The 20,388-nt window shown below is 41.5% G+C and overlaps 1 long non-coding RNA gene across 1 annotated transcript in view; it reads right to left on the reverse strand.

The window, feature by feature from the left end:
* LOC118496970 overlaps positions 1-20,388 on the reverse strand; it is a 59,120-nt gene that overhangs the window by 22,313 nt on the left and 16,419 nt on the right. Inside the window, exons 3-4 of the long non-coding RNA XR_004899508.1 lie at positions 15,859-15,975; positions 222-352 (exon numbers count right to left, since the gene is read on the reverse strand). This is a non-coding gene — a long non-coding RNA (uncharacterized LOC118496970). The remainder of the gene's footprint in view (positions 1-221; positions 353-15,858; positions 15,976-20,388) is intronic.

Consider the following 20,388-nt stretch of genomic DNA (forward strand, 5'->3'; position numbering starts at 1 on the left):
GCATGGAAATGTTTTATTTTTTTAATCAGCAAGGGATTAATTTCTTCCAGAATCTCATTATTTACAAATATTCACTTATTGGAATGATAATAATTGCCATGATTATTCAACAACAAAATTTAAAGAACCCAATTAAAATGCATAATATTTAAAACTTTAAAGTTATAAAATTTCACTTTTAAGAAACAGTAACAAGAAAACACACAGCAGCAGCTACTTACTCAGCTGTTACAGGGTGTTGTCTACCATCTCCCACAAACTGGCAGGTTGGAGCTCAGATCAGCCAGGCAGAGAAACTCCAGATGGTAAAATGTCCCAACTCTTCCGACTCTGGAAAGCGTTTACAAAATGCCTGCATGAGGAAGAAAACTGGAATTACAACCAAGACAGAACTCTCGCAAGTAGACTGTCTAGACAGGGAATAACTTCTGTTTCTTCTTTTCTTTCTCTCTCTCTCTCCTTTTTTAAAAATGAGGACTCAAAATAAGTTAATTCACGGCCCGGGAGTTGCAGGTGACCTGCTATAGCAATACTTGGTATTACAACTGCCCTTCTGTTTTAAGAAACGTCTTTGGGGAAAAGCTGAAATCAGCACGATAACATGTGTATCCTGTACTGCAACTTTTTTTACCAGTCTGCCCCTTCATCTGGTGAGACCCTCTATCTCTAACCATATAATTTATCACACAAACCAAGACACTTTTGAAGGTGAAAAAGGGTACTTTTAAGATTATTTATTAACCAATAAACTGTTAATACGTTGTCTTTATTCTAAAAAATAAAAATAATGTACATTCACTACATCAAAGCAAAAATTCTAAGATTTCTTTATGTTATGTGAACACTTAAAATATAAACAGATTAATTATTCTTAGCACACATTCGTATACTTTAATCTGTTTTCTTATTAGAGTCTATCTCTAATATTGTGTCACTGGTATTTTTCCTGGGGAAAAAAAGGTTGACATGGTCTTATTACTTTTAATTTTTCACAAAGTTACTACAATTTTTTGCAAAGTTTCATATTTTTTAACCCTCACCCAAGCATATGTTTATTGATTTTTAGAGAACGAGAAGGGGGAAACAGAGAAACATCAAAACATTAATCAGTTTCCTCCCTTACGTGGCCAACGGGAAAGCAAACCCACGACCTTTCTGGTGCACGGGATGGCGCTCCAACTCACTGCGCCACCTGGCTCCAGCACGAAGTCTCGTCTCTTGTTAAACTGAATCTTCGCCTGACTCCCCCCGCCCCCGATACTATTTTTAACAAGGCAATGCTCTTTTCACAGCCACTGAGAAACCTGGTCAACTCAAAGCAAATTCTACTAAAGAGAAGGATATTTTAGATTCTTTTTTTATAGCAAAATGATAAATATTTCAGTCTAAATATTTTCGTAGATACTATCTTCTCCCCTAGATTGGTATTCTTTCCCCACCCCCCAATGTTGCCCACTCCGAGCCAGTGACCACGACACACTGCAGGACAGATGGGCTTTTTCCCAGTGCAAATCTAATCCTGTCACTTCCCACATTACGACTCTTCAGCGGCTTCCCACGGCTCTTAGGGTGTAACCCAGAATCTTAACATAGGCACCAAAGCTCCGCTCCACCGGTCTGCTCCTACTTCTTGGGCCGCAGCGGCCATCCGCAAAAGCACCAGTTCTCCCCTGCTCCAGGGCCACCGTGTGTTCTGTCCCCTCTGCTTGGAACTCTGTTCCTTTCACCCACCGCCACCTGGCATAGCTGAGGCCTTCTAATGCCGCCAGTCTAAATCACACCATGGTATTCTCTCTCTCAAAAGTACCCTGTACTTTTCCTACTAAGCCTTCATCAAAACCTGCATTTACTTACTTGTGCTTTTAGAAAGCCAAGCCTCACCCAACGACAGCCACTTCCTGAGAACGTAGGGTCATTCCTACTTAACGCGCCCCTTTATCCCCACTCTCTCCCCAGAACTTAGCTCAGTCCCTGGCACCTTCTGAACCTTCCATAAATATTTGGTGAATGGAAGAATGAAAGACTGAGCAGAAGAGGGCAAGGAAACAAAGGACAAATCCAATTATTTCAGTCAACTTGTTCTCTACGACCAAACCACCTCACAATCCCAAATCCAAATACATTGATTTTCCCTCTCTACAGGGTGGGTCTCATCTGCATATAAACAGTGAGACAGAGACAGAGAGAACACCTTTCTCTGGGCCCCACATCCCCAGGAATAACTGTCCCGTTTCTCCTGGCATACTCCAAAGAGCTGTCTCCCATTCTCACCCGAACCCACCATTCCAATCAGGCTTTTGTCCTCACGGCTTTCCTGGAACTACTCTTGTTAAAGCCACCAATGACTTCCACCTCAAACTATCCAACAGCCAGGTACTGAGGCAAGCACTTTAAACAAATTATCTCATCCATTTAAACCACTCACCGCGATCACCCTATGAGGCAGGTACCATTGCTATCTCGGAGAAAGGTTAACTAAATTCATTCAAGGCCACTTGAGTAAAAAAACATCAGAGAGCTCTGGCTGGGTGGCTCAGTTGACTGGAGCATCATCCCATACACCAAAAGGTAGCAGGTTCGATCCCTGGTCAGGGCAGACGGAGAGGCAACTGATGGATGTTTCCTTCTCACATCCGTGTTTTTTTCTCTCTCTCCCCTGCCTCCTCCCCCTCCACCCCTCTCTGACATTAATGAATACATTCTTAGATGAATATTTTAAAATGTCAATTATTTCTCCATGAAACTAAAACAGTAACTTTAAAAAAGCATCAGAGACTCTTTTTACTACATCTAACAGTTTTCATCTTACCAGACCCATCAGCGGTATCCGACAGAGTGGACTACTCCCCTTTCTGTAAACACTCTCTCCGCTTGGTGTCCAGGACCCCACCCTCTCCTGACTCTCCTACGTCGCTGGCCATTTCTTCTTAGCTTACTCATTATCCAAACCCCTTAGTGCTGGAGTGACCCAGGGTCTCACCTCTCAAACTGCTTTCCACCTGTACTCCTCCCCTGGAGGCCATCTCACTGGGTCTTGTGATAACAGCCTGGACCTCTTCCCTGAACTTGAGGCTCCTGTTTTCAGCTGCCTCCGTGTCATCGTCCCCTGTGTGTGGAGTAGACATTTCCCACTTCCCATTCCCTGTCCAAACTCCCCTCAAAGATGCTTCCCCTCCAAGACTGATGCTCCTCCAGATTCCCCATCTCAGTAAATGATAATTCAATCCTCCAAGTCATCCTTGACTTTCCTCTTCCTCCCACACCATATCCAAGCCATCAGCAAATCCTGCTGGTTCTGCCTTAAAAATGTCTAAACTCGAACTTCTCCCTCCTCCACCACTACTGCCACTCGAGCCCCCACCATCTCCATTGGGAGTACCCAAGAGCCTCCCAGCTGATTCTTCCCTTGCCTCACTGCACACCGATTTCAAAACAAAAGTCCAGAGTCATACTGATAGAGCAAAATGACGACGTGGCCCTCCTCTGCTCAAGACCCACCGATTATTTCCCACCAATTCAGAGTAAAAGGTGTTGTAAAGGCCTTCTACAGGGTCCACATCTGGCCCCAGGGAACGGTAACATCTCCCACTTCGTCAACTGCCATCCTCTGCCCTGCTCATCTCACCAGAGATGCTGCCCCACAGCTCTCTCATGCTCTGCCAGGATGTAAACACACTCGGCCTGGCCTGAGGCTTTGCATTTGCTGATCCCTCTCTGGAGAAAGCACTTTTCAGGTGTATCTTCACAGACACTTGCACAGTGCTCCCACACCGACTTCAGACCTTCACTCAAGAGCAGCTTTGAGGCCACTGGGTATCACGTAACACCGCATCCCTACCATTACCCCTTCTACTCCACTTTCCCTGATTTACTTTTGTTTATATTCATTCATTCACTCACTCACTCACTCATTCATTCATAACACCCCCCACTTGGTACCTCCACACCTTTTTCTGTCTTCTCTCTATAGAATTTAAGCTTCATAAAGGAAGAAATTTTTGTTTTGTTCAATACTCTGTTTCTCAGCAGCAAGAAAATGCCTGGCACATAACAGATCTCTAATATGTTGTATATTTAATGAATAAAATGAATGGTTGAGAATATCACGGGCAGATAATTTAACTAAATCTCCAGACCCTACGGTTCTTATCAGAACGCTCTTGAAGAACATGGGCCCTGCAGTTAGAATCCAGTTTTGCACAGTAACCTGAACACAAAATCTTCATATGACTCTATCATTCATGACCATATTTCCCACTGATATTTTATTGACAGTTTTCCTGTATTACATGAATATTACTAACTTTCAGAGTTAAATAGAGTATTTCAGAATATAGCATCTGGGTCTTAATTCCAACTGCTCAAATTACATTCCAGTCACCCGATCGCTCCCTCCTTTGGGAAGGTACATGGTTATTTACTAACGCTTCGCCTGTGAGGGTTGTCCTTGCAGAATCCCTCTGGAGCTCTCAACACCACGTGATTTGCTGCACTACCTGTAGGGAGACCTTGCAGTCATGCAGAGGCTTAACCTGCGTGGTAGAAGAACAGTGCCTGAGACACTGGCTGTGGCTGCTATCTTTTTATAAGGTTCTTCCTTAAACTTCTCAAGTATATCTATAATTGCCTTAACTCTCCCAAAGACATTTCTCAGCCTACCGGCAAATGATTTCAAGGTCCTCTTCATGAGTGAGCCTGTCTTCCAAGAATGGCACGACTCACTGGCTGCACCAGCCTGCACACTCGTACATCTCCAAACCACCCTAGACTCCAGGGCTCCACCAGGTTCCTAGTGGATCCCACTCAGAAATATTTGATCAATGCAACATCTTTATGCGCTGAACTACAGTCCACAGATAAAACCAGAGAAAGCTGGATTCTAATATAATTATTTGCCCCTTGAACACTGTTAAATCTTGCCTCATTTCACCAAGCAATTCCAAACCCTTTGCATTTTTCCTGAGTCATTATCAACCTACAACTTATTGAATAAAAACTACACTTTCCACACATGCTGTTAGTGCTCTTAAATATCAATATAAAACATTGCTAAAATGAGGATAAATCCCAACATGGCCAAAGTATATGACCTCGTATAAAAATTCTAGAACTGTATGTATGGCCATCATCCATAACATGAGAGGATGGTGTTATCCTCAATGTTAATCAAGTACCTACTATGCGCCAGGTATTTTATCCATATCATCATACACAATCCTTTAACAGCCTTATATGGTAGGTATTCAGCACCAAACTTCTAACCCCCCCACGGCGCCTCCCTAAATCCCACCAGTGCATCCTTTTACATGCTGACTACATGTGGCTCAGTCTTAAGAAGAAGAAATTGGTCTGTTTTTACCAAAATAAGGAGCTAATATCTAATGCCTATAACAGAACTATTGTATCTAGTAAATATGGAAAGATCAATGTTAAACCTACAGGACAGGCTAAAGTGTTTTAAACTTTTTGAGTTAACTCAGCCTAGTAGGCTGAAAGTGTGCAAACTTTCTTCTTCAAAGGATACAAACATTCTTCAAAGAAACTGCACTATGATGACCATACTTAAGTTTTCCAGTTCAGGTTTTCAGAAGGTGGACAGTTTGTTGTATTTTTCCCTCAAATAATTCAGGCAAAAGTTGTTTTTTCCATGTCATGTAAGTTCTGAAGTCTTACATTACTTTTTGTTACGCCCATATTAATGGGCGTAAGCTCCTTGAAAAAAAAAAGATTCCATTGTTGTCTTTTACTCCAAAGTGAACTAGCCTTCCGAAGGGGCAAAAATAGAAGCCCAGCCCTTAAAAGTCCATGAAAAATGTTGTTTGCTTCCTTCAAAGCTTAAAAGCTTCACATTAGTCATCAAAATAAAACCATCTCCCACTGCAGGTGTTTGTCAGATGACTTGAGATGAACAGAGTAAAATCGGCACCTATACCAAAAAAACACTGACAACACCTAGTACTCTAGAGGAAAAAAAAGCCAATCTAACGGTCCTACTGGTGGCTGTGATTTTCTAAGCTCCCTTCCTATGTCTGGTCTCAGACCAGCAGAGGAGCTGGGCTCCTGCTCCCGAGCTGCTCTGCACCCCGGCCCCGAGCCAGCCAGCACACGCACCTCCTGAGCACTGCGCCCCAGACTCCTGCGCCTCTGCCTCTGGAGACCTGATCCACGGGACCCTGCTCCTGGGCCTTTTACGTAACTGTGGTTGGAGATATTTTTCACCAGGTTCTTTAAACAAAGATTCACGTGACAAATTTCTGCTCGAGTTTAGTTCCAGGAAATGTTTGGTTTCTGCAGATGTTTATATGCTTCCGGTTGTCAGTACATGAAAACGATATAATTCTGTTTCTGTTTCTCACTTGAGCATGCAGAAAAGGTAAAATCAAATACATGACCAAATCTACTCTGAAAACTGACACAGGAGCACTTAATCTTTCAACTTCTTTGACATGAAGTTGCCTTTATTTTTTTAAATAAAGTTGCTTCATCTTTTGGCCTGAAATGTGGTAAGTTGCTTTAAGTGTTTTCAGAACCAAAAAAAGCTGCAAAACATGAACAACATATATAATGTCGACCTGCTTGTAAGTTCCAGAATAAAATGGGAAAAGAAAAGCACTGTGGTGTTTTTACACTGAGAAGGTATAAATGCCCAGAATTAAATTTTCTGCTACCCTCGAAATACAAAAGTTTCCGTAAAGAAACAAAACAGCACCCTCCCCGATTTACGGGAACCTAGTTCACCAGCTCAAAATACTCAGATACGGCCTTGATTGAAGTTCCCTACCAATACTAAAATGCCTGAAAATTTTATAAACTATGTTTTGTAAGCAAGTTCTTCAAACATTACTTTGAAAACTAAAAGCATTTTAGAACACTGACAAACTGATTTTATGACAGGTGTACATTGTAAGTCACTTCCCTTGGAAAGCAGCCCCCATTCCCCTGTGTGGGTGTCGTAATCATTTTCAGCCAAGAACTGTCTTCAGCTCCTTCACCCCTTTCTCAGCACTGACGTTCGGTAGTAAGTGGCTCTCAGTAAGTGACCCGACTAGCAAGTCAGTAAAGTATCCATCAAAATCTTGAAGGTATTTATTTATTACCATATTTATACTGTCTCCTTTCACAAAGCATTTGAAACAGCCTATAAAAATCCAAACTTTACCATAAAATTATATTTTATAAATATAAAAATACAGACAATGAAAAAGCATACAATTACGTAGGCCAGAAGGTTTCTTTAATCTAGCCATAAATTTGGCCCTACACTGTCTGGTCGATAAAACAAAAAGTAAAAACCAATCAATTACAAAATTCACACTGGCCATGATGGATTGGTAAGTCTCAGGAAAAACAGAATTTGTTCTGGTATGCAAATCCAAGAAACATATCTCTAACAGATTATTATGTAAAAAATACAATGGGGTCTTCAATACTGTCCCTGAGATATCCTAATTAGTTTAGCAGTTTCTTATAGCATGTAACATAAACAGTAAAAATATAAAACTGTTGATAATCTGGATGAATAAAAGTGTCCAAGAAAAAATTTCTGCAATAATGAAAACATTCTGTATTTATACTTTCCAATATGGCAGCCACTAGTCCCATGTGGCTATTGAAACAACACTAGTATAAGCAAGAAATTGAATTTTTAGTTATATTTAATTTTAATTTTAATAGCCTTACTAGAAAAGCAAGTATCTACCCATTGGACCACACAGGTCTAAAACCTTACCAAACTCTTTTTAATAGCTAATGTATTTTTGGGTTGGCAAATATACATGGACTCTAACAAAAAAAATGGTAAACTGTACATATTCATTTTTATAAGTTTGAGTTTATAATATTCATTTATAGTCAATGAGATTGAGTTTTTCAAAAATAAAAATTAGAAATTGAAGGTTCTGAGTAATAAACTTAGATTAACCCCAGTAAACACTTTATTTCTGTATTGTGATTAAATGCACAGGGCAATGCCCACGTGGGGCTTCTAACTACACATTCTGAGCAATCCAATTACCAGAGGCCACACACAGCAGCCATCTACTCGAAACACCTAAGGAGAAAACAAGGCATGACAGTAAGGCAGCTTGAAGAATTTTCCCAGGAGTCCACATGGCCATCCAGAGCTGCTCTCTGATATGCAGATGAGAGCTCAGGTGCAAGGAAACGAGAATTCCAGGGCAGGTACAGACTCATGCTGGCTTGGAAGCCCTATGTCCCCAAAAGAAACCAGTACCTCGCTGGTTCAAGCCACAGCTTCCAGGGTCCCCACGAAGTTTATACCACCTCTGAAATGTGCTCCCAGTTATTATTTCTTCTAACCAAGAATTTAGGGTTCATGTGTAGTTCTTTCCAGCGCTAATACATTTACCAAATAAATATCACTTTTACCACAAGCAATGTTGCCTAGTAACATGATTGACTTTCCACTTTTAGCAGGATTCAGAGGAAATGAGTACAAAGTTCATTCAAGGTCAGATTTCTCCTTAGAGAATGAGAAATAGTTTTTTTTTAATATATTTTATTGATTATACTATTACAGTTGTCCCATTTCCCCCTTCTCTCCCCCCCACCCTGTACCCCCCTCCCACCCACATATCCCCCCTTTAGTTCATGTCCATGTGTCATACTTATGAGTTCTTTAGCTTCTACATTTCCCGTACTATTCTTGCCCTCCCCCTATCTATTTTCAACCTACATTCTATGCTACTTATTCTCTATACCTTTTCCCCCACTCTCCTCCTCCCACCCCCCTGCTGCTAACCCTCCATGTGCCCTCCATTTCTGTGGTTCTGTTCCTGTTCTAATTGTTTACTTAGTTTCTTTTGGTTTTGCTTTAGGTGTGGTTGTTAATATTTGTGAGTTTGCTGTCCTTTTACTATACATGTCTTTTCTTTATCTTCTTTTCTTAGATAAGTCCCTTTAGCATTTCATAAAATAAGGGCTTGGTGATGATGAACTCCTTTAATTTGACCTTATCTGAGAAGCACTTTATCTGCCCTTCCATTCTAAATGAGAGCTTTGCTGGATAGAGCAATCTGGGATGTAGGTCCTTGTCTTTCATGACTTGGAATATTTCTTTCCAGCCCCTTCTTGCCTGGAAGGTCTCTTTGGAGAAATCAGCTGACAGTCTGATGGGAACTCCTTTCTAGGTTACTGTCCCCTTATCTCTTGCTGCTTCTAGGATTCTCTCCTTCGTTTTTACCTTGGCTAATGTAATTATGATGTGCCTTGGTGTGTTTCTTCTTGGGTCCAACTTCTTTGGGGCTCTCTGAGCTTCTTGGATTTCTTGGAAGACTGTTCCCTTTGCCAGATTGGGGAAGTTCTCCTTTATTATTTGTTCAAATAACTTTTCCACTTGTTGCTCCTCCCCTTCTGGTACCCCTATAATTCGGATGTTGGAACGTTTAAAGGTGTCTTGGATGCTCTTAAGCTTTTCCCCGATTTTTTGAATTCTTATTTCATCATGCTTTCCTGCTTGGTTGATTCTATCTTCCTTCTGGTCCACTGTATTGTTCTGAGACTCAGATTCCTTCCTTTCACTATTGGCTCCCCTCTGCATATCTTCCTGCATCTCTTTTATGGTAACCTGCCTCCTTTCATCTAAATTGCGCCCAAAATCAACCAATTCCGTGAGCTTTCTGATCACCAGTGTTTTGAACTGCGCATCTGATAGATTGGCTAATTCTTGGTCGCTCAAAAGGATGAGTCCTGGGGGACTGATCTGCTCTATTGAAAACATATTTTTCCCGTCTCTCCTTTTTTTTTCCCCGGTCTGGTTGCTCTTGTTACAGTGGGGGGCGGAGCCTTAGGTGTTCACCGGGGCAGGGCACCCCAGTCGCTAGATTGTGACGTTATATGTGGGGGCGGGCAGGGGCGGGAGCAGGAGCGGGGATGGGAGGGAACAATGGCGGTAGTTCCGTTCTCCTGGGCTCAGCCCCTTCTCTGGGCTCCCGGGCTGCGAGTTCTGCCCTGGTCCACAATCACTACCCCTCTGGGTCTGCCAGCCACAGCTTGCGTACTCAGGGATCACCGCTGCGTTCTTGCGCCCCGGATGGCTGTGCACCGATTTCGCGCCAAACTTTCCCCGACTTCCGCGCGCCACCGACCCGCGCCAGCCCCGCGCCCGCCCCGCGCCCGCCCGTCTCGTCTTCTCCTACCAGTCCAGATGAACGCGTCTACTTCAACTTCTTGGCTGCCCGACTTCCACTCAGATAAATCCTCTGCCAGATCTGGGCATTATTCTGTCTGTAAATTATTGTTGTAAATTATTGTTGTTCTAATCTTGGTTGTGCAAGGAAGTATGCGTCCACCTATTCCTCCATCTTGCCGGAAGTCGAGAAATAGCTTTCTTAATCCTTTAACCATCGCACATTTTTAAAAATTTATTGATTTGAGAGAGAGGAGGGGGAAGAGGAATAGAGGGAGGTAGGGAGGCACACTGATTTGTTGTTCCACATATTTACGCATTCATTGGTTGATTCTTGTATGTGCGCTGACCAGGGATCGAACCTGCAACCTTGGCATACTGGGATGACGCTCTAACCAACTGAGCTACCTGCCCAGGCTGCTGCTCATGATTTTAAAAGTATTCCTAGCACATCAAGAATAGAAAATAATTTTCTTTACAAAAACCTAAAACAAAGTCATACTTATTAAATAATAAAAGTATTTCCTTTAAAAAACAGGAAATGAGATCAAGGTGACTACAACCATCACTTCTATTTAATAACGTAGAGGTCCTAGTCAATTTAATAAGTGAAATTAGATATACAAATTTTAATGAAGTGACAAAACTGTTTTTAATCTCCAAGTGTTAACTGTTTATATGGAGAATTATGAAGGAAAGCTGTTTAAACTAATAAAACATTAATTCATCAATACTGTTGTATATATGCAAAGAATAATATAATACCTAAAAGCCAAAAAAAAAACCCCAGCTACTTTGTAATTTCAACAGAAAAAGCTCCCACTTAAAAATGGCAACTTAAACAAAACAACAAAACAAAAACCCCTGAGCCCGTGGACAGAGAGAACAGACTGGTGTCTGAACCGGGGAGAGGGAGGGTGGGCAAAATGGGTGAAGGGGTCCAACGGGGTTATAACACACAGCGTGCGGACCATAGGTAACGATACTGTGTTACACACTTTAAATGACCTAGGGGAGTGGATCTTAAAAGTTCTCATCACGAGAAAAAAAAATCTAACTGTGTATCGTGACAAATGTTAACTAGACATACTGTGATCACTTCATTATGTTGTACACCTGAAACTAATATAATCTGTATATCAATTAGATCTCAGTTAAAAAAAACCAGAGTCAAATCTGAATGAAAAGTCAATCAACATATTTGTAAACTTTTTCTCAGTTCTGATTTTCTACTTATATGTCATTTTATGTGTTTTTGCTGTAGAACTGCCTCAAATCCTCTGTAAGAAAAAGTAAGCCATTAATTAATAATAAAAAATTATTTTTAAAAAGATCCCACCAAATCCATGTTAGTGAACACCAAACCAAAGACTCCGCTGGCAGGAACTAACCACTGACACGTGAGGCTCCGACACTGACTCCTACAGGGAAGGCCACGGTGAGGGTGGGGTGGGGGTGGGGGTGGAGGGGGGTGGAGCAGCGGGGGGGGGGGGGGTCGGGCACCTCCAAAGCAGGGCAAGCTGTCAGGGTTCTCTCACCTCCTATGTGGCCACAAACACAAACACACAAAAGCACAACAAAACTGCCCCACAAATCCTGAAGGAATTATGATAGAAATAGCAGATCAGAATCTCTGAGTGGAAAGTATATTTTTGATTTAAAAAATCCCCCCTCATAGTTCTGATACATTACCCCCCCCATTGCACCAACAAAGCCTCCAACCCCTTCCCCACTTCAAATAACTTGGTTAAATTTATTCTTTAAAATTGTTGAATGCCCAACAAATAGTTTATTGAGCACCTACTGTGTGTCATTGTCAGAAAGAGAATATTCTTACACCTCTGCACAGCAAGAGCTTTCTGGGCACATTTATGAAGACCTGGGTTAAAGGATGAGCCTTAAAACTTCAAAGATGACTGAAGAGAAAGTAAGTGGTCTCTCCCCCTTGAGTAAGTGCTTACATTTCAGAAGGATGAACCAGGGCCACTGGGATACTCCAGGGCTTATAAATTAGGAGACTCTTGACTTAGCTTATTGCTGTAATAATAATCTGTCCCTGCCCCAGAAACCTTGTGGTGACTTCCAGGAGAATATGAATAAATAAACGTATGAAAAACTTACCAGTCACTGGGCACTACGCTAGCTCCTAAGGACAGAGCTGTAAACAAGAGGAAGTGCCTAGTCTTGCAGCGCTCACCGTCAGCCATGGCACTGGAACGTAAACAATCGTCACCACACAGTGTGGCCAGGTGTGGCAGGAGATGTCACAGGAGCTGGGAGAGGTCTGGGAATCTAAACCAAGACCTGACGGATGAGGAGTTAGCCAGATGCCTTCGTCGAAAACAAGAGACTTGGGATTCCGAACCAACCAAGCTTCCTTTTCTTCCCGTAACAAGAAACACCAAGGAAGGGTGGCTAAGTCAGGCCAGACAAAGCCCAAGTTCCTCCTGTTTTTCTACTTTTCCCTCCTCAGTGTGGTGACAGTGTTTGGGTGGGGTCCCTGCATGGCGGCCGCCGCTCAGCCCGAAGTGGGCACAACTCCCAGGTTAACTCGGCAGGACAGCTGACTTCCTGTCCCACAGGCCAGAACCGGGTCACATGCTCACGCTCAAATGTCAAATGTCAAGAATGGAACCCTCGTGACGCCAGAGGCTAGGGCCTCAGCCTGCCTTCCCCAAAGTCCATGGACACGCAGAAAGGAGTAGATTCTCAAACAAAACTGAGTTTCAGTCAGAAAAGAAGACAGCGCTGAAGGGTGCAGGGAAAGCTATGTGCTATTGTCATTAGGTAGTATTTCGTTTTTATATAGTATTGTATTTGGCTCTAAGAAGAAATATAAAGAAAAAAACCACCTTATTCTTAAGCATATACAAATTTACATTTTTTAGATTTTAACAGAGAAACACTAAAAATAAATGAAACCAGTACAGTGTGAACTACGTCCCACAAAGGCTGGGAGATCACACAGTAATCGAGGGAGATCCGGTCTTAAATAACCAGAGGCTGTTCTGAAAGAAGGGAATTATGAAATGACCAAGAGGCTGATTTATGTTCAAAGGCACAAAGGTAAAATTCTAGGCATGAATAGATATGTTTACTCAGCTGTAAGAGAGACTCTGTGGAGAACACTGAGAAAATGCATGGGCAAACACACGCCCACGACTACCTGTCCTGCTGTATAAAGGCACTGATACATATTTGATGGATGGATGGATGGATGGATGGATGGATGGGCTTGGATGTGAGCACTATTTGACTGGAAACTACCGAAAGTTTCTAATCAGAGGACATGTACGACCAAAACTATTTCTGATGAAAAACTTATTTTTAACGAGAATGGACTGGAAGAAAATAAGATAAAAAGGGTCATCCATTGGGAAACTACTAAAATCATCCAGGTATTAAAGGCAATCAGGGCCTTGATCCAGGGGTTCAAGAACTAAAAATCAAAGTTACAATTTTACAAAGCGGTGGCTATGCATACTTATGTTATTTGCAATGTCACAAGCATATTTAAAAAGTGTTGCATTTTAGATTCACTTATTACTACATTATGAAAAACAGGATGGGTAACCTTCAATTTAGTTTAAGTGATCCGGAATTTTAACCAGTTTTTACAGCACTTCAATGGGCTTTATGCCCTAGGTTTCCTTTTCAGCTCCATCAGGAAAGGTGCACAGCTAATCCTAAGTCCACCAGCATCGTGGTCTCTGTGGCCTCCTAGTGCTCACCGTCTAGAATGACAGCTTCAGTAGCAAATTCTTAGAATTGTGTAGGAGTGCCTCCTTTTATCACGCTTCTTCGCTTTACTGCACCTCACAGATACTGAGTTTTCTACAAATTGAAGGTAAAACCCTCCACCAACAAAAAAGTTACAACTTGCTAAATTTAGGCTCAGATAATAGCATTTTTAAGCAATAAAAGTTTTTAAATTAAGGTGTGTACATTGTTTTGGGTTTCTTTTTAGACAATGCTATTGCGTACTTAATAGACTATAGCATATAGTCTGTATCGCAGACTATATCGATACAATACTGTATCGCAATATTCGCTTTCTTCAGTGGTCTGGAACCAGACCTGCCGTATCTCCAAGGTTTGCCTATACAGACAGACTCATTCTGTCCTCTACTTTTTCTTCTACATTTATATCAGGTTATAATGACATCCCCCCAAATAACACTTCACACACCATTCACAAGCTCGCTAAAGCTATGATGGAGGTAATCAAAGTATCTACAAAGCTAAGAGTCATTAGATCATTCACGCTTGTATCTCCAGCATTATTATTTTCTACAGCAATCTATGAGAAGCTACTGCTAGAGATCTTCCTGTTTTACCTTTGTTTCAAACAAGATTTTACTTATTGCTTGCTCATATCTTACATGCCATTTAGTCTTTATTTCACCCCTGGCAACTTTTATTTGTACATTTGCTTCTCCATGACTACTCACTATAAAAAAAATAAGTGCTTTTACCTGTCAAAAGACTCAAGTAACTCTTCCTAATCAAAGAATTTCTGATCTTCTGGCTGGACTGGGGGCATTTCTAGCTCATTATGTGTACTTGCTGACCAGCAGTCTTGGTCCCACACAAATGGGGCTCCACTTCCAGCCAGACCCTGAATCCCCCAGCCCCTCTGGGAGGCGGCAGAGATGTTCCAGCCAACCCAAGAAAAGACCATCAGGTCAGAGAGGAAGGCTGGGTAAGGACTGGCAATGGGGTCCATTAACAACATGCTCAGCACAAAACGTCCAGGTGTCCATTCCAGGGAACCGTCAAGTTTTAGGAATACAAGCAGCCTATATCTTCATGTCCTCTGCACCCTTCAGTCTATAAATGACAAAATATTCTACCAGAAGAGCTGAACTGGCTCAAAGTCACATATCCTAACTATATTTAGGCACCTGGAAAATAGCTTAAGATGAGTAAGTGATAAATACAGAAAATCTAAGTGAACACACAATACCCTCCTCTCCAAAAAGACAACACAAACCAGGGAAAATAAACAAACACAATGTGTTAGAAAGAACAAGTAACCACGCTGTGAATAATGTTTTATAGTTATACTAATATAAACACTGATTATGCAAAATTTAATTGTAATGAGAATGGAGGAGGGCCCTTCACCTAGGATAAGGGGGTATAAGAAAGATAAAGTCTCTTCATCTACCATACGTCAAAGGTAATGCCTAAGGCTAAAAAATTAAAAATTGGAAAGAACAACAAGCTAGCTAGAGATTTGGAGATAATAAGAACCAGGTCTCCAAGATGAACCCCCAAGAGCAGGGACTGGGGGAGGAGAGTGAAGAGGGTGAGAGCTGGGAGATTGCTGAGTTTTGCAACAAGCCTTGTACAACTCCTAGGCTCTTGAAATCCTGTGCATATGTAACTGAGATTGAGATTAAATTAAGTGACCAATCAGAGAACAAAGCCTAGAGTTTCTAACTGTATAATCCCTTTTAAAAAGAAAATAGAGAGAAAACAATATTTTTGATATTTTATCTACAATTTAATTTTCTATTGTTCTTGTTGTGGCTCTTCACGGAAGCAAAAAGAAAGTCAAATATTCACCCACTGGATTGGGAACACATGAATCCGTATGAGGTGCTGGGAAAACGGAACTAAGATCCTCCTGCAAAAGGTCACTGTGTTAGAGAAACAGGTAAACACACAACCAAAAAGCAATGAGATTACACACTCTTAACACTAACCATTCTGTGGGCCTTGGTTTCCCCACTTGTAGCACGCCTCATCGGGTTTTTGTGAATATTTCATGATTCACATAAAGCTCTTGGAACACTGCTTGCCAGAACATAAGCCGAGTGAGGCTGAAAGACAAACCCATGCCTGTCTGATTCTAAAACCCATACTCATTCCACCACAGCACATTTCTAAAATAATCCTATTCTTTTCGTAAACAAAAAACTTACTTTCCTCCTGGATCCAAATGGTATCAAATAAATGAACAAATAGTGACTCGCTATGTATGAAAATGAAGTAGAATAGAATCTAAAGGGAAAAAGAAAACCACTTTTCCAGCTTTTTTTCTAGTTCTCTTTAATTATTTACAAATATTTGATTTACTTAAAAACAGTCCCCTATGTCTTATGAGTTAGGCATGATTAAAAGTAAAGTTCTTGATTTATCAAGAAGTAAAATGCGGTAGTGAACTATTCTCAATAACCAGAAAATAAATTAACATACCACTAGATGGCACTGTACTAGATAACTTTTTTCAAAAAAATTTTTTTTAGCACAGATCCAACTTAGCAAATTAAAAGAATGTTTTCTTGCAACAGAAGAAGGTAGGCTTATATTACTCCTGTTTTTAAGCTATTTCATGGCTTTGAAAATAAAGACATGGTTTAATGGAAAGAAAACAATTGTATAATCATGTTAAATTTTATTTTTAAAGTATTCTGATATCTTAAATATCCTGATATCTTCTAAGAATAAATAATTCTGAATGTCTCTCTTATTTATAATACAACAAATAAGTACAGGAACATAAGGAGGTTTGAACTATAGTAACTTGGGCAAGGTGGAACTACATTTCCCAGAATTCCCTTCCATAAATGGTTCTAGGTCAGAGTTGGCCAAAAGAAGAATGTACTTGAGATTTGAAAGGAGGAACTACATCAGCAGCTGTTGTTCTCTGAAGCCATTATTTACTTCTTGGTTAGAGGTGGTGACAGACACAGACACTGCTGGGTTCCCGCTTACCCTCACACCCCTTTGGTCCATGTTCAGCTCTTTTCCCCAAATACTGGACCTATGACCAAGAAATGCCCAAGGCCCATCACCAGACCTTTGACAGGAGACACAGAGGTGGCATTCAACAAGTATTTAATTACTGACTAATGTATCTTTAGTAAGCCATAATAACGGTAAATGACTTAAGCTCCTCTTCACACAGCAGCTTTAATGTATTAATAATGTGCTATTAATTTATAGAATTATATAACCTTTTGCATGTTATCAATTACATAACCTGTTAAAGAATAAATCACATCACAGGGTAATCAGAGATATTGAACATTTACAGATACTCAAGTTGAGATGTCCGAAAGAAATAGTCGAGGTATCCATGGCCGAAAATCCTCCAGCATGTGTAGCTGCCCGGCTTCAACAGTCAGCCAAATGCCTGTGTTTGAGAGCCAATCACCGAAACGGCTCCTTAACCGGTTTTATTTTCTGTGCTGATAAACTACATCTAGTGCCTGAATCCACGAGACGTGTGCAGAACAGGCTCAATAATCGTGTATTAAAAGAATTGGTGAGTTATTTCCCTGTCGATTCAGGCTGATTCAACTCCTTTAACATCTGTGTTATCAGAAAGTAATACAAACAAAACACTACAGAAAATAAATATAATTGCTATACCACTTTTGTGGATTAAAAAAATATAAGATTTTTTTGTTCTCTCCTGTTATTTCTTATGTTCACCTTTGGGAATGTCATTCCGTGTCACTGTTTCCATATAGAGAGCTCCCCAAGTCATTTGTCTAACGCTGAACTTCCATAAAGTCGTAATGCCGCGGGCCCAAGGAGCAGCATTCTCTCCATCTGTGCGTGTTGTCAGTGTTCATGGAGGAATTCCTGCGTTCCAAATCCTTTACAACCATGATCTCCTAGGCCTCCTGCACTCCTCTGAGGCAGGTACTATTACAGAGACCCTGGTGCTGAGAGGCACTAGATATATAACTCGACAGGGCTTAGAGAGACTGAATAGCTTTTCCAAGGTGATGTATCCAATACATATTGAAACCTGGATCTGAACTTGGGCTGGGTCTGATTGCATAACCCCACTTCCCAACCACCATTCAACAGACCATCCTCTTCTCCCATTAGATCTGACAACGTGAGAAATAAATGTCTGTCTCTGGTTCATCTTAGTACCTGCTTATAGCATGTAATGCACTTGTATTTAGTATGTTATCAAGAGTTATCTGTTGATTAATATACTCTGAGTGCGAAAACTAGCTGAGATATTGCCTGATTATCAAAGAATAATTCCTGCTTCAAATTAAACTAGAGAACACTGCACTAAGTTTCATAAAACTTAACAGTGCAGACAATGAAGATGAAAACCAGAGGGTAATTAAACTAGAGTCATGTAACCTGCATACCTCATATCTTTCCTAGTCTTGACAATCCCAACTACATTACAGGGAAATCAATATTATTATCATATCGTCAGACCCCTATATTCTATCAACTACTGGGCTTTCTTTTGAAATAAACTCCAGGTCTCTGCCCCTCCTGAACATATTGTGGTTAAATGGGCCAAAACCGGCCATGTTCTGAGAAATGACAATTAGAGAATGACTTTAAGCATCAAATGCTGTGTAAAAAAAGATTCTTTTCTACCAGCCCTCCCCAACCCCACCCCCAGAGATGCCACACCCAGGTTTTGTTGCCCTCACTGCCTTAAATGCACTGAAGTTTTGTTCTGTGAAGACACTGGATCCTGCTCTCTCCTGTCTGCCAGCAAGAACCCCCTTCTTGGTGCTCCTAATGAGTAACAGGCGGCCAGTCTGTTCAAATGCGCCAAGACAGTTACTACCGTGCAACCTGGGGTACACATGTTATTGTCCATTTGGACTACATTTTAAGCACAATAATCTCACAGTCAGCAATTTTATGGTAGGTCTAGAGCATTAACAGGACTGTCCTTGTTCTTCCACAATTTTATTTTCCCTCCGGCCAGCAATTCCTTGGAGTGAGTCCTTTCTTTCTTTTCTTTTTTTGAGTCAGTCCTTTCTCTTAGGCCACTCTACCTCCACTCCCAGACTCAAGATGAGCTCTCCTCTCACATCCTGAGGTAAAGAGAGCAAGTCCTTTTCCCTCTGGGCCCCAGGTCCAGTCATTTCGAGTCACTGCGCAGCCATCGGCCCCCCCATCAAACCACTCCGAGTCTTCCTTCTCCTTGAGCACACTCTCGGCCCCACTCCTGTGCTGTTTAGCGTGGGTTCTCATCCCTTGCTAGAAGTCAGTTTCTTCTACGACTCTGCCAGCATCACCCACTCACCTGACTCAGCAAGAGTCACACAAATTGCATACTTTAAAAATACCTTAGCTGTATCTTGAGCATTGTTCTTTCCTTCACACTTGAAGAAAATAAGGCCTGAACATTTGATTGCAGTTTAAGTCCCCAACTCTAGGTAGGCAAACGCCCCCCACCTTTGTCCATGACTTTTACAGTGAGAAATGTTCCACTACAGACATTAGTTGCTTTTAAATTTATTCAGTCAGAACAAGAGAAGAGCCTTGAAAATACAGCAGAAGAGATTCTGCACTCCCTAATCACCTGGATATTAAAACACTTAAACGTACCACTGTAACATGTTCTAGTTCTGCCAACCTTCAAAAGAAATAAAACGCAGAGAAAATTATCTGTCATCGATGATATGGTATTACTGGCCCGAAGGAAGAATGCAGGGTGTTTACAGTCCCTCTGATGCATGCTTTGTTTCCATCGCTACTTCACAAGGTAATCCGATCCGCTCTCCTGATCCCAGAAGCCACTTATCCCTTTCCAAGCATCCACCAGAAGACTGAACCTGGCTTCTGGTCCTCTTCTTTCTTTAAACTCCTTCCAGAAACGGGCTTCAGAGATTGACTTTCTAAAACCAACACGAACTGAAGATTCTGAGTTTCTTTAACAATTGGTCACAGAATGTGGATGAAACTCAAAGACTCGCTGAAAGCTTTCAAAGCACGACACTGAACGAAGTTGCAGAGATAAGCACAGCCGTCTGACGACACCAGAGCCCACTGGCTTCCTCCCGTGAGGGTCCCAAGTTCTACAAGTAATTGCTCTGTGCCTGACTTTTTTCCTTGGTCAGGATCATTCACTCAAACATCCTTGATATGTCACTGTCATTGCTTAGATCTTTAAAGGAAAATGTCTTTTACTGGCACAACACAGAGGATTGAAATATTCAAAAAATTCATAGGTTAAAAAAAAAACTTTAGCCCTGAGAGCTGGCCCCACTCTGCTCTCTTTCTCTATTCCTACAAGGGCTATTCCAACCACGTGTGACACATTCAGACCATCACAGCGTACTTATGCCACATGCCTGACACTAAAATAAAGACCTTCCACGCCTGGCTGGTGTCGCTCAGTGAGCTGAGTGCCAGCCTGAGAACCAGGGAGTCACTGGTTTGGTTCCCCATCAGGGCATGTGCCTGGGTTGCAGGCCAGGTCCCCAGTAGGGCGTGCGTGAGAGGCAACCACA

Source organism: Phyllostomus discolor, chromosome 10 (genome assembly GCF_004126475.2).
Source record: "Phyllostomus discolor isolate MPI-MPIP mPhyDis1 chromosome 10, mPhyDis1.pri.v3, whole genome shotgun sequence".
NCBI lineage: Eukaryota > Metazoa > Chordata > Mammalia > Chiroptera > Phyllostomidae > Phyllostomus > Phyllostomus discolor.